The following is a 14,197-nucleotide window of genomic DNA, read 5'->3' as shown; positions in this document are numbered from 1 at the left end:
GTGCAAAAGTTAATTTGTATATTTGAAATTGTGCATTTAGGATAAATTTCTAGGAGTGGGATTGCTGGGTCAGAGAGTAAACCCATTAATAATTTTGAAAAATGTTATCCTTCATACTGATTTTAACGTTTTGCAATACCACCAGAAATAAAAGCGTGTTTTCCTTCTTCATACTGGTGTTCTGTTTGTTTGTTTGTTTGTTTTTTAGCTCTGGGAAGGTAAACATGTGCCATTGTGGTTTACTGCCCTTATAAACCCATCACCTACCTTTTTTTTTTTTTTTTTTTTTTTTTTGAGACGGAGTTTCACTCTTGTTACCCAGGCTGGAGTGCAATGGCGCGATCTCGGCTCACCGCAACCTCCGTCTCCTGGGTTCAGGCAATTCTCCTGCCTCAGCCTCCTGAGTAGCTGGGATTACAGGCACGCGCCACCACGCCCAGCTAATGTTTTTTGTATTTTTAGTAGAGACGGGGTTTCACCACGTTGACCAGGATGGCCTCGATCTCTTGACCTCGGGATCCACCCGCGTCGGCCTCCCAAAGTGCTGGGATTACAGGCTTGAACCACCGCGCCCGGCCTCACCTACCTATTAAGCCCAGCATGCATTAGCTACTTATCCCAATGCTCTCCCTCCCTAGTTTTCTGTTTTATCAAACTTTTAAATTATTGATAGGTGAACAATTATGTATTAGTTTCCAACTATTAGTTTTAGTTTTTCTGAGTTTAGCTAAACTTATAAAAGAGTTTGAGCATATTTTTTACATTTTTCAAATGTTGGCTCTTTTTCTGAAAATTATGTATTCTGATCTCTGCCTATTTTTGCGTAGGGTTCTACCCTCTTTCAAATTTTTAGAGCTTGTTAGATATTAGTCCTTTATGACATGAGTTTTGATTTTTAAAAACATTTCATAATCCCTCTTTTTATTTACTAATAATGTTTTTCTTTTGTTTCATATGGGGTTTGGCACAATTTCGTTTTGCATTTTGTTTTATCTTATTTCATCTATGCACTTATTCTGGATGTTTAGATGGTTAAATTTTTCAGTCTTTTTTCACCATGGCCTAAATTTAATTGTTCTAACAAAAATGCTGCATACTAGAGTATTTTAAATATTTTCTTTTTCATAAATATCCTGTCAGAATAAGGCCCTTTTGATGAAAGATAGTGCTATCTCATTCTGAAAAGAAGCATGACAAATCTCTAATTTACTTAAAGTTTAATATCATATTTCCCCTTAAATGGAAATGTTAATGCCACAAGCCTTTGGGATTTGACTATTTCAATATCTAATTCCACGTATACTATATGAAGCTTTTCGTGATCATGAATATTGGATGAATCTATATGCTTTTGCAAATACAGATCTGAATATCAATTCCAAGTGGCCTAAAAGAGTTCCCTCGGAAAATTAATCTAGCTTAGAATTTCTTATAGTGAACTGCAGGAAAGCATCTGGGAATATGTGTGGATATATACCTCGTGTGTTCATAGCAGATAAGCTAGGAACTACAGGAATGGCATCACATATGCTAGTGTAATCCCTGCATCACTTTATATTTGAGACACAAGCTGTAATAACTTGAGGTCAGTAAGAATCGGGAACATTGCTGTCTGCTCTAGACAGCTGGCACAGCGGTGTGTGCTGCTCTTTGTGGTAACAATCAAACAGTTTTCTTATTCCAAATCAGCTGCCTTGGGTTAAAGTCTGAACATGTCTTAAACTCTGCGTGTCAGGCGTGCTCAGGACAACTCTATCATTTATTTAGCTAGTACTGATACTGCTCCCCAGCGGGGGGATTCGGGGCTAAGCTCCAAGGCTCCAGCTCTAATTGGAGAAATTGCTGATAAATTCCCACAGCATTCCATTTGGATGTGTATTGCAGTTCTGTTGTGAGTGTTCTCTGCCCTGCTCCCACATAATGACAACCTGCTGCTGTAACCCTGCCCTGTCAGAGCTGCTGCTGTGGGTGGTGTATCTTTAGACGGATTGCGTAGCGTCAGAATTTCCTTATTAGTCTCAGAAGAGACATTCTCCCATTTCAGTTTCTTATTTTGTAGGAATAACGGACCAGCAGAGTTGATGAAAGTTCACATGAGCCGTTTTACATGAAGAGAAAGTGTACCTCCTACAAGCACTGCTTTAGTGTGTGTGTTAAATCACTTGGAGAAATGGCGCCCATCACAGAGGCAGATCCTGATCTCCTTCACCACCCATAAAAAGCTCGTTGTTCACTCCTTGAGGCATCTATTTTCTTTCCTACTATGAACTCTTTATTTCTTCATGGCAGTCAACAAATATAACTTCAACCTATGCTTATTTTATTTTTCATTTACCATCTTGGCAGATCTCTTCCCTAATTCATTAGTTTATTCGTCAATTAAACCTCCATTTTGTGTGGACTGTACACCAGGAACTGGCTAGGCCCTGTTTAGGTTCTGGGACAGCTTAGAGAATAAAACACAGCCCTGTCCTTAAGGTGTTCACAATGAGTGCAGGAAACACCCACATGAAGAGTCAATAATGCAACCATATGGCAGAATAAAACACAGCCCTCTCCTTAAGGTGTTCACAATGAGTGCAGGAAACACCCACATGAAGAGTCAATAATGCAACCATATGGCAGAATAAAACACAGCCCTGTCCTTAAGGTGTTCACAATGAGTGCAGGAAACACCCACATGAAGAGTCAATAATGCAACCATATGGCAGTTCTGTGAGGTTGTTGTTAGTAGTTAGAAGTCATATTTAGGCTGGGCGCAGTGGCTCATGCCTGTAATCTCAGTGCTTTGGGAGGCAGAGGTGGGAAGACAGCTTGAGGCCAGGAGACTAGCTTGGCCTAAGCAACAGAGCAAGACCTTGTCTCTACTAAATTTCAAAAAATTAGCTGAACATGGTGGCGCATGCCTGTAATCCTAGCCACTTAGGAGGCTGAGGAGGGAGGATCACTCGAGCCCAGGAAGTTGAGGCTGCAGTTAGCCATAATCACACTGCTGCGTTCCAGCAGGGGCCACAGTGGGACCGTGTCTCTAAAAGTCAGTAACTAAGTAAGAAGAAAGAAAGAACGAAGGAAAGAAAGAAAGAGAGAGAGAAAAAAGGAAAAGAAAAGAAAGAAAAAGAAAGAAAAAAAGAAAGAAAGAAGGAAAGAAAGAAAGAAAGAGAAAGAAAGAAGGAAGCAAAGAAAGAAAGAAAGAAAGAAAAGGGAGGGAGGTAGGGAGGGAGGGAAAGAAAGAAAAGAAAAGAAAAGAAAGAAAAATTGTATTATTGGGTTGAAGTAATTTATTCCTGGATAGTTTGCCTGACTATTCTGAAATCACTGGAGACTCACCAACACATAGCATAAGCCAGTTTACAGGAGTCTCGCCTAGGTCCTGGCTCCTGGATACTTTGCTCCTGGGGACTTTCGTTATGTTGCTGGAGGCAGCTTGGGCAACGATCTCACCCTGGCCTGCTGGGAATCCTCCCTAATATGGAGACTTGCACCTACTTGCCAGGCATATTTTTGAAGGACTTATCGTATTCTTATTTCTGCTTGGGCATGCTTGACATTTCTTTTCCTGAAACTCCCAGGCCACTTGTTCTTGGTTGTGTTTATTTTGTATTTAATAACGGCCTGCTACTTGTCTTATTTTACAGTGCTGTATATTCTTCTTGTCTCTTGGAGGCAATTATGTTTTACTAGAAGAACCGAGGTCTTAGAAGCTCAGGTTATAGGTATTGAATTAATCCTGATAAATGAATCACACCCCGATTTTTATTCTGATGCTATCATTTACTAGCCATGTTAATGGGAGTAACATAAAACTAGTGAGTCTTTTCCTCCTTGCTATTGATGTTGACTGATGAGCATTGTAACATTAAATTGCAGCTTTTTATAAAACAAGTTACTCTATTCAAGGCATTGAGAAGGGTACTTTGCATAATTCTCTCATTTTCATACTACTACGGATGACAAAAATCATATATTTAGCTTCTGTAATTGCTTACTAAATGCCCTGCTAAATGTTCTACATATATCTTTTTATTTAATATTCACACAATCCTATAAATTCAATGTTATAATTTACTCCATTTTATTGATGCAAAAGTTGGAAGCAGAGATAATTCAACTGATTTTCCTTAAGTCACATATTTAGCAAGGAAGCCCAGTTAAAACCGAGAGCAAGCCCAATTTCATAAAAAAGTATTAATAAAAGCAATACATGGATTTTACATATATTAGAAGAGTGAAAATGAAAATAAAATGCAAATGAAAAGGCTGAACTGTCAATTTTCTTTCCTAGAAATCAGTGCGGTCATGCTGGAAATTCTATGCGCCTAGCTAAGAACCCACTCACTCCCTGTGTATGCATACACATTACACATGCCACCAGTGAGCTCCTGCCTTACTACGTATGTTCAGCAACTTGCTTTTTTCCCACTTAATATATCTCCAAGGTATTTCTATGTCGGTATATATCTATACCTGTATCTGTCTATATCTGTGTTTCTTTTTAACATATATGATAGTTTTCTACTAACTGGGCAAGCTATGATTATTTAACAATTCTCCATTGATGGAAGTTTAGATTGTTTCAAGTTTTCTTGTCATTTCCACAAGTGCTGCACTGACCACTGTAATGGACACATCTTTGTACACTTGTGTGTCTCCCTTCCGAGGAATTTGTTTCCGTTTCCACTCCTGACAACATTTAGTGAGTTAATATCTTTTCGTAGGTCCTTGGCGTGATCAAATTCCCCAAATTTTATCAGACTGGCAGGTGAATGACGGTGTGTTCTTGTTTGCGCTTATATGTGGATATTTATTAGTCACAGAAGGCCTCAGTGAAAAGTGGAATGGTATCAAATTCTTGAGGGCGGTGAGGAGGACCCACGTAGATTTCCTGGGGGAGAGCTGGCAGCCGAGTGAACAGTAATCACAGCAGCTGGAAGCCTGGAGTGCGCGGGCTCACGTGGCATAGATGAGGTTCGGGAAGGAGGTCACTTGGATGAACCGGGAGCAAGTGAGAGCAAATGCAGGAGGTGTGTCCAGAGAGGCGAAGGTCTAATGTGTCAGGGCCCCACAGGCCACGCAAGGACTTTGACTTGAGTTCTGGGTGAGAAAGGCAGTCCCTGGAGGGCTGAAAGCCCATAAGTGTAATATCTGATTTGCATATTACTGAATCATTCGGCTGCCTCGTTATATACACCATGGGGCCAGGGAGGAAGCAGGAGCACCAGCTAGGAGGTATTGCAGTCATTCCAGACAGAGCGATGCTGGCTTCTATCAGTGTAGAGTAGAAGCGTGGATGATGATTGGTGAGGGCCTCATAGATCATCAAATAGGATAAGGGCCGTGAAAGGAAAAGAAGTCAAAACGATACCAGAGTACTTATGCCAAGCAACTAAAATTCAGAATTGCCTGTAACAGAGGAGAAAGACAGTGAGAAAGTCAGGTTTGCAGGGGAGAAGACAAGGCATTTGCTTTGGTGCATGTCAAGTCTCACATCTCTATTAGACATACAAGTAGAGATAATGTCAGGACACTGGAAATGAGGGAAGAGGTCTGGACTGGAGCCACAAATCCAGGCATCATAAGTACATGGATTTTCTCAGTGAAAGGCTTGAACATGGAGTATAGCACATAAGAAATATATAGAAATAAAAAAGGAGTCAAAGACTGAGCCCTGCATCATAAAAATATTTTTTGTTCTTTGATTTTGTTTACCATTATGTTTGTCTAATTTTTTAACATTGCCTTTATATTTCAGCAAAGAAAGACTTTTTATTTCCGTTTAAAAACAAATTACAAGCAGAAGCAAATGGCTTCAGGCTCATAGGGGTAAAGTAACATCCCCAAGGCCTCATGGCTAACATGTTGTGAGGCTGAGATTGGCTTCTTCAGAATCCTTACTTCAAAGTCTTCATTCTGACCAACTATGGGGGCTCCATTTTTACTCTTCAGGAAGAAAATGTGACTTATGTTGGTCAGAATATTTTCTATTAGAAAGAACAGTTTTTCCTGAGCTAACCTAAGTTTGACTCTTGTATTGGTATTTTAACATAGAGTCCCTAAGGTTCAGATCAGAATAAACAAATACTGTAGGCTGTGTTCTGAGCACCAGGCTAGGCCCTCTGACATTCGTACATTTAAACAAGTCTACAACAAGCCTCTGGGTGAGAATTTGTATCTCCCTTTCCCTGAGCAGTACACGAGGGAAGAGGGGTCAAGTCAAGGCCTCTGATAGCTAGATTTGCAGCTTTATCAACTTGAAAACCTGTAGACTTCTCCTTCTGTGTTCTTCATCAGCCCTGGCCATTAATCTAGTCAGGAAGCCCCAGTTCTCTCCTGTATGCCTTACAGACCTGTATCTTTATCTATATCTACACATGGAATCCATTAGGAACTTTCCTGTCTTCTAGAACACCATTTTGTTCAATAAATAATACATCAGTCAAGGTTCGAGAACTTGCCCGAGGTCATGCAGTAAATTGGTGGTGTGGCAGAGAAACAACTCAGTTTATGTCTCCTGCCTCCAGGCCGTAACTTTATTCCCTTGGCCCAACTATTTCTGTGGTTTTCAGGGTTTGAAACACACATTTGACTTTTTGTAGAAAATACCACTAGTAGGTGAGAATACTTGAGCAGTCCCTGAAGACCATGCTGGGGTAGCTCAGCCTATTACAGACGTGACTTTCCAACAGGCATATTAAGGGAAAGTTGCCATCTGTGCTGGGGAGTTAAGGCCTGGTTTGTGAGCAGCTGTTTTGGCTAGAGTCCTGAGGAAGGTGAGCAGATCACTTCTGGGTAATGAACTAGATAATTGCTTTAAATCTGTTTTGTGATGAGGCCAATGAGTTATTCAGGCAGGAGTTCACTCGTGATGTGTTAATCCATCGTGCATCTTCTTTGAGGCCTTGGGGGACTGAATAGCAGTAGAGGTGATTCTGAATCCCCTGCAGAACGAACTTGCCCAACAAGAGAATTCTCTCAGTGGGATAGCATTTACTGAGCATCTACTAATCGAAAAAGAGCCTCATGGCTCATAGGTTATCCTAAGCTTAATACACCTTCAACCAGTAAAGGTATTTTCCTTAACCCACCTCGTTTAGCCTAAAGAGTCTGAAAATTTGATAGTAGAGTGGGTGTGCTTTAATACCGAATATATAATCTTAGCTTTGAAAATAGCCTGACCTGCATTAAGGTATTTTATTCCAGGGAACGTTGTTTTAAATAAATTTTTCTTCAGGCTTGAATATTGACTCTTAGTCAATATCATGTCAGTTCTTTAGACGCTTCAACATATCTGCATGCTCTCCAATTACCTTGACAGCCCATACAGCTAAAATCCAGGTCTTCTGTTACCAGTAAAAAGTTAGGGTCTGGTGTCGTGGCTTATGCCTGAAATCCCAGCACAATGGGAAGCGGAGGCAGGAGGATTGCTCAAGGCCAGGCGGATCCATTGACACCAGCTAGGGCAACATAGAGAGACCTCCAACTCTACAGAAAAACTAAAAATATTAGCCAAGCATGGTGATGCATGCCTGTAGTCCCGGCTACTCAGGAGGCCGAGGCCAGAAATTTGAGGCTGCAGTGAGCTATCATTGTACCACTGCACTGCAGCCTGGGTGACATGGTGAAACCCCATCTCTGCTACAAAAACAAAAGTATTAGACTGGTGTGGTGGCGGGTGAGGTAGGAGAATTGCTAGAACCTGGGTGGCAGAGGTTGGAATGCCAACCTGGGCGGCAGAGTGAGATTCCATCTCAAAAAAGGGAAAAAAAAGAAAGAAAGAATTTATACTGTGAAGGACATGATTGAATGAGCCCTCATAAAAACGAAGAAAAAAGTTTAATAATAGCTGCAACTAAAACTTATTGAGTCCTTCATATGTCACAGGCACTGCTGTGAGCGAATTGCATATATTTGCATCTTTCGTTCTTTCAACGATGCTATAAAGTCAATTCCATTATTATTACAGACAGAAAATTCTTGGGATCTTCTTCTCTTTCATATTTAACAGAACCTCCCCAATGACATCCGCTGTGGGATAAGGTTTATCTCAAAAGAGTTACTATTTGATAAATCAATAAATCCCACCATCCCTTTCAGAACACTGCGGATTCCCAGGAACTTAAATACTTATGGTCATCTATATAATTTTAAATATGTCACTTCCAATCACAGCTGCTCTCCCGTTACTTTTCCTCCACTCTCTACCCAAATCATCCCCCTCCCAGATTGAAGAGGGATTCAAGGTGTGGCTGTAAACACAGTTATCTTTATGAAATGCAAAATGACACAATTATGAAAAATGGCTCCAGGCTGCTCTTTTAAATAATTATTGCTTCAGAACTGTCTCTCTTCTTTTACTTTTCTGTCTCCTCCGCTACCCTACCTCTATGCAGCAGACTCTGCTTTCTACACTGTGTGTGTGTGTGTCTGTGTGTGTGTGTGTGTGTGTGTGATCTTTTTCTGTACCACATAGTAAATATCTAATAAACTGGTCTCCTAATCCCATGCTGGAAGTGGAGGACAGAGGTTATTTGATACAGAGGTTCTTCTACCTCATGGTTCAACGTTGCTTCTATCTGCTGGTGCTATGCGTAGCAAAAAAGAACAAGGAGTTTTCCCTTTCCTGAGTCCAGATGTGGTCCTAACATTTGCAAGTAAAGATGGTACCAGGCCTGTAGTTGGCACCCCATCCTCTATTTTTTTCTATCTCTGCCCCCATTCTGCGCCCCAAATTTCAGTTGAAGTTCCAATATCTCCATTGCTTCCAACAAACAACAGTATCTTCCCCGCCTGTTTGGAACTCCATACTAGGGTGGAAAAATTTGACTCACAAAGGAAGTTTGCACAGATTCTGGAAGTGGGCTTGGGGTCATTTGGACTGGGTTTTCTGCATCCCAGGTAACCGTAATGGTGGCTAGAAAGGGACCCACTCACTGGCTCAGGGCTGGCATGTCTATTTCATGGATCTCCTGCCCCGTAGGCAACCAGAGGAGGGTCAAGGTGGTATTACCTAAATATAGTCAGATCTTTTTTTATGAGACCAACCTCTAGCTAACTTCAGTGGAAGTGTGGGCATTTCTTTTACTGAAGGGTCAGAAAAGCACCCGGAGCAGGACAGAGTAAAAGAAAAATGAGCTGTACCTACCTGGTCGCTTGGGGGTGAGAGTGAGATGTATTACTTAGATTGTTGCAGGCGATCCTTCCTTCTGTGTTTATATTTTGCTGGCTTTGAAATGAGTTTGGAGACTGAGGAAATGAGGTAGGGAGAATCTGCCACTGGCTTTATGCAAGTCATCACTCCTGCTCCAGGGATGTATTTTTTCTAAAAAAAGCTGAATCCAGTCTTCCATAATGAAGACACATTCTTTTATTCATATAATTCATTGAATTCCTTGTTTAATGACAGCTCTAAGACTAGTGCTTATAGATAGTTGGTTTCTTCTTACACATAAAGACCACAAGCCCAGGGACTTGGGCCAATATTCTGAAGTTTTTCACGGAATAAAAAGATGGAGTACCTCAGTTCACCCTACAAGGGACACGTGTGCCCACACACAGCAAACGTACACATTACCACATTCACAAACACAGAAATAGATACTTGGAAGAATATTTTCTAAAATAACTTTTTATTAATGCAAAATAGATTTACATAGTTTGGGGTGTGCATGTAATATTTAATTTTATCTAATTTCTATAGATTGAGATATCCATTACCTTAAATATTTGTCTTTCTTTATATTAGAAACATTTGAATTATTCTTTTAGCTATTTTTAAATGTACAATAGATTATTGTAAACTGTACTCACTCTGCTGATCTGTTGAACACTACGTCTTCTTTCCTCAATCAAACCATATATTTGTACCATTAGCTAGCTTCTCTTCATCACCCCTTCCTCACCCTTCCCGGCCTCTAGCAATCACCATTCCACTCTCTGTCTTCGTGGTATGTACTTTTTAAGTTACCACATTCAAATGAGAACGTGGTATTTGCCTTTCTGGGCTTGGCTTATTTCACTTAACATAATGACCTCCAGTTCCTTCCATGTTACTGGAAACAACAGTACTTCATTCTTTTTGTGGCTCAACAATATTTCATTGTGTATATGTGCTTTGTTTACTTTATTCATCTATTGGTGGCCCTTAGGTTGATTCCATGTTTTGGCTGTGGAAATAGTGCACTTGGAAGAATTTTTACCCATTTCGTTCACCTTCCTAATTTAATATTCTGAGGGATGGGCGTTTACTCTCTCTGAGCAAGAACAACTTATGGTGAGAGAACAGAAATACATGAAATGGCAGGAACGACTCAGCCACAGGATAAAAAGCACACCACCTCTATCACAGGTACAGAGCATGGAGATGGAAACATGGAAAAGAGACAATGGCTGATATGAAGCTGAATGCTTCTGGCTATGAACACGTTCTGGAAAATGTTAGAAACTTGGCTATGGATGCCACTTTTCATAATTTTAAGGCAATATTGTTTTGTCTATTATACTTTTAACTGTATTAAATGACTTGCTTTGGCCAAGAAACTGCTTATTTTAGACAATGACCTTAGATAACCTTGACTTGTTATTTATCATGTGATTCCCTAGGTGACACTGAGACTTATTCTGGATAGTTACCTGGATGTGACCCATACATCCTTACCCATCAAAATAGATACACGTTTATATTGTTAAACGCAGATCATTATACATAGCTGTAGTTAAAAGAATCTGCAAGATCTTTCTTCCCGGTTTCTTAGCAAAATAAGCAAGCTTCCAATTTGATCGTAGCAAGATTGCTCACATCATAAGCAACAGGGATCCACATTTACTGTCACCCCCTTTTCCAACAACCACTTTTCGAAGTCTCTCCTGTCTTAGCAGAAAATAATCTAGAACTCAAAAAAATTACATTTAAAATGTGTTCATCCATTTATTTCCGTGATACTTAAAGAACTCCTATCAAATGGCAAACAGTGCTCTAGGTATGGGAGGTATGGGAGTAAGCAAACAAACAAAATGACAACAGCAACGCAACCGCTCTCATCAAGTTTCCATAATCAAAGAACTTTGTGTTATCTTGCCGCAAGTTCAAAGACTTTGTACGCTGCTCCTCAAGGATCTGAAGCCCATCATCCCATCAAAGGTGGGTTTTCTCGCTTTTGGGAGACACACCTGTAAGAAAGTGAGGACAGCAGGAAGGGCCGGGGAGCAGCTCACCTGCAGTGTGAATGCTGCTGAGGCCCAGCGCATCTTATACACTGGGCAGGGCAATTCCCAATGGCTAAGGGCAATTTCCTTGTGAGAGAAGCAGGTGGTGGGTGCAGGAGCTGGGGTGAGTCCCTTAGGCCCACAGAGAGGATCTGAGTGGAACACTGCAGGATGCACTGCCTCAGATTCAAGAGTAGGAGAAACCTTAAATATAGATTCTGCATGTTAACACATTTCAAGAGGGCTCTATCATTGATATCCGTATACACGGTCTGTTCATATAGTGTTAGAAGTAACCAATTCCTTAGGATTTGTAGGTTTTACATTAAATAGTTTGCTTATTCTTCAATACATTTTTTAAGATTTAGGGAATAATATTAGATATTAATAAGCAATAATTCTAACTCAGTTCACTTTTCCACTCTATTTCCAAGCCCTGTTCTCTTCTTAGGTCATTACAGGTGTTTGACATCTGACACATTAATTCTCTAACAAATGAGACAAGGGGCTATCTCTATTTTCTTTAAAATTATACTACTGTGTATGTACCAAATACTGTACCTTAGCCTTGAGTTAATTTGTTTAGTTCTAATCATACAAAGGGAAAGAGAATGATAATAGCACTCCATCTTATTTAACATAAGTGAGAGCCCACTTGTTTTAATAGATTCATTTTTTTCTATTTAATCTGAGTTCACAGAAAAATGGCTTTGCTGAATAAGGAAAATGAAAATCCAAGGTTACCTGGAAAATTCCAACCACCTTGAGTGTTTTCCATCGTTCCCAGCTAATTTGAAACTCATAGGCCTGTTTCTTTTTCAAGGGAGAATTAATAAAAGGCAATGAAAGATGTCATTTTGTAAATGTGAATGTGTTTTTATTTAAAAGAAAGATTCAAGGTGTATTTTTTGGGGATTTACTGACTTGTATTCTAGACGGTGTTCTTTAATATAAAATACACATGATTGGGAGGCAGTTTTAATTGCGATTTGGGGGTCTGAGTGTTGGTTTCTTATGCCCCTTTCTGTAAGTAAGTCTTTCGGAGTTCGGTTGCTTCTCCTCCGCCGGGTGGCTCTTTTTGCCCTCTGTGGCTTGCCTGAGCTCACTCCCTTGGGAACTGCATCAGCCCATCTATTTGTTTACCAGTGGAGAGGGCTACCTGACAGGTTCCCTGCACAAAGTGAGCTTCTCTCTTGTCAGAAGGCTGTTTGATCCTATCACAAGCCTTGCCATCTGTTGAATAAATATAGGCAAGGAAAAGTTCAAAGTATCAGCACATGTGAAAACGGCGAGGCTGCTCGGCTTGGAGCCCTGCAATTCAAATGGCCCTTGAATAATTTTACGCCATTTGCAAAAGTCTTATTGGGCATGAAGTCGAGCAAGTATTGAATTTGTAAGTTTGCTTTTCTGACTCTTTTCCCCCAAAATGAACAGCGGTAATATTCGTGGTGAAAGCCCCCGACACCCCTTTATTTTTCCTTATCTGTTCCATACTCCTTGTATTACTTAAAAAAGAAAAAAGAAGAAGAAACTTTAGGGGCCTGGTCTTTAAGAGTGAAGGGAAAGAAAAATAAAGCAGACCCTTAGGTCCCATTTCATGAGTAGAAATTTGAAGACCTTTCCCAGTTTTCTTGATTTATTTTTCCGTGTTATTTAAGTCACATGTTCTGTGTGCCTACAATAACAGATTTAGAGGCAGAATTAAATACTGCATATGAACAGTGCAGTGCCAGAGCCTCACTCTTTCATCAGCACTTTTATTTTACTTTTTTATATTGGATACATTTAGGGTAAGTTTTATCTTGATGCATCATTTAACTAATTCTTTTACCCTTTTCCTTATGGAGCTGGCAATGCCAGCACACACACACAAAATAAATAAAACGAAAAATGTAAGCCCAAATAATCACATCAGAGCAGGGTGTTGGAGGGGTTAGCATCTACTTCCATTTCCAACCTTAATCCCTCTGTCTTCATTTTTTTTTTTTTTAAGATGGAGTCTTACTCTGTGACCCATGCCGGAGTGCAGTGGCACATCCTCGGCTCACTGCAACCTCCACCTCCCTGGTTCAAGCAATTCCCCTGCCTCAGCCTCCCAAGTACCTGGGATTACAGGTGCGTGCCACCACACCCTGCTATTTTGTGTGTATATGTGTGTTTAGTAGAGACAAGATTTCACCATGTTGGCCAAGCTGGTCTTGAACTCCTGACCTCAGGCAATCTGCCCACCTTGGCCTTCCAAAGTGCTGGGATTACAGACGTGAACCACCACATCTGGCCTTTAATTTTTAAAATACCTTTCTTTATATGACTTGTGGAGCAGGAGCAACACATCTTCAGCCAAGTAATACAGGGGCAATATCTGTTACCCCCTCTTATTTTTCAGAGACTTGGCCTTTCAGTTGTTATTTCATCTTTACATTCATAGTAAAGTATAAAACATTTTATAGAAGAGTCTATTGGCTACTCTGCCATCCCTGGCAGACAGATACAGTGTTTCACACAAAGAAAACAAAGAACATTTTTTGAGTACTTTACGGTGCCAGACACTGTTTTAAGCACTTAATAACTATTTAATTTAATTATCACAACAACTTATGAAGACGTGTGTAGTAAACCAAGGCACAGAGAGGTTAAGTCACTTGCCTTATGTTATATAGCAAAATGGTGGAGTCAGAATTAGAACAAAAACACTCCAATATAGTAGGAGATTTCTTCTCCCCCAATTCCACCCTCACCTCCAAGTACAATATTTTATTTGCTCTTAGTAAAGTCGATTGCATCTGTTAATTCCATCTTCCTTTCTATCACACTTCGTTTCATGTCAGGCTGCATTGAAATGATCCAGGACATTTTGGAAACCTGCTAAGAAAAAGTTGAACTGGAGATACATTTAAATTGGGGTTTAGTGTGCGTTTTTACACAGTATATACTTGACATTGTGACACAGAGGTGAAAAGTCAGAGGTCAGGATGCAATGCAACATGTCTATTCCATT

This window comes from Sapajus apella, unplaced genomic scaffold (assembly GCF_009761245.1).
Source record: "Sapajus apella isolate SASKATOON/1434 unplaced genomic scaffold, GSC_monkey_1.0 scaffold111, whole genome shotgun sequence".
NCBI lineage: Eukaryota > Metazoa > Chordata > Mammalia > Primates > Cebidae > Sapajus > Sapajus apella.
This window is presented reverse-complemented; position numbering follows the sequence as displayed.